We start from the raw sequence: 1,677 nt of genomic DNA on the forward strand, positions 1-1,677 counted from the left end.
TTGAGACATTTTCTTTCATCCTTCATTTCAGTCTGAAGACTTCTGTGTCATTCAGGTAAAGTGGCTCAGGCTGAAAATGTTTCTCCAGATGTTTCCAGGCTCAGAGGACCGTGTGCTGAACAGATGACAGGCTGATAACAGCCTCCTGCTGTATTTGATTAATACAATACTCTTCCCTCTCGTCTAACCTTTCACTCCTCTGCTTCATTCCTAATTTCCAGCTTCACCTCGCTATCCTCTTCATCAGTAATTCTTTTTCATCTGCCCCGGGGGGGCAAACTGAGGATTCTGGCTCGGCTCTCAGCATGGCACAGAGGGGGGAAGCGGCAGCGACAGAGCCGGTTTATTTATGGGTGCTCTTGCAGTACAGTAGATTTATCCGTGTATGTGTGTGTGTGTGTGGCGAGGATGGCAGGTACGCTGCTAGAACAATATGTCAAAATGCCATTTCTGTTAAATTAATGCTCAACTGCTGAAGGGAAGTCAAGGGAAAAGTCTGCAGACAAGAATAGATTCAGAGTATGTCTCCACTCTTGAGTTTGAAAAGTTGGCAGTTTTTGGAGGTTTGGCAACAAACAGGTTGAACAGTATTTTCCGTGTGACCATGACTTTCTCTCTTTGTTTCTTTACTTTTATTCTGGCCCATGAAATCTGTAATGGCTGGTTGTGGTTCACATTAACAACAACACATAAGCTGTTACAAAGACAGGTTGTGTTTGAATCATGTGGTATTTTAAAAAACATGAAGTGAGCAGAAAATGGATTATATGGAAATGATATACATAATAGGGGTACTACATTTCATCAGTAGGGGGGCATGTGAGAAATAGATGAAAGCTGCAGTATCAGCATTTTTTTCTATCAACAGTTGATCAAATAACAAAATTTGAGAAATATGAAAGGTGTCCTTTATAGTAACAGATCAACAGAAAATTCAGTTCTACAAAGTGTTTCAGCTCATTATTTTTTAGGGCTCGCAGCTTTACTGTTTCGCTTCTCTCTCCCTGCTCTCATAGGGCTTGGCCACAGCAGACAGCTGTTTTCAGCAAAGAGCTGTAAAAACCCCACTATGTACACTACCTGTCCAGCAGCAAACGGCAGACACGCACAGACTAGCTGGTGAACGTACTGTATTGGAACATCTAACAGTTAAAGGTTGGATGTGTAAATATAGCCGTGTGGTTCATCAACTGTTCACCAGCACATGTGCCATAAGAACTTTATAAGGTGACAATACATAAGTGCTAAACCTAACTCTTGCTTCCCTCCTGAACTCTGCAGCTTTGAATCTTCAACACACTGTTTCTCTGTCAGATTCATTGTTATTCTGCTCCACGGTCACATGTCCATGAGGAATACTTACTGCGTGATTCTGCAGCTCTCTTCATACTTAACAATGAACACGTCACGCTATCAGTCCTTTACAGGATTCCGAGATGTGCTGCTTTTCACTGCCCCCGTCAAGCCAGTACTAATGTTACACTGGAGACACCAGCTGACTGTAATCAGCTGTGATTCAAGCTGGGCTAGGCCATTTATTTCAGAAGCATTTTTGTTGTGTTTGTTGAAATTCTCAACATCCTGACAGCAATCAATAAATAATAAATAAATACTCTGACACAAAAATGAAAAGAAATCTGGTGTCTGTGGCTGTCGCAGGACAGTAAACAAGCACGG

The sequence above is a fragment of the Micropterus dolomieu genome, linkage group LG18 (assembly GCF_021292245.1).
Source record: "Micropterus dolomieu isolate WLL.071019.BEF.003 ecotype Adirondacks linkage group LG18, ASM2129224v1, whole genome shotgun sequence".
Classification (NCBI taxonomy): Eukaryota; Metazoa; Chordata; class Actinopteri; order Centrarchiformes; family Centrarchidae; genus Micropterus; species Micropterus dolomieu.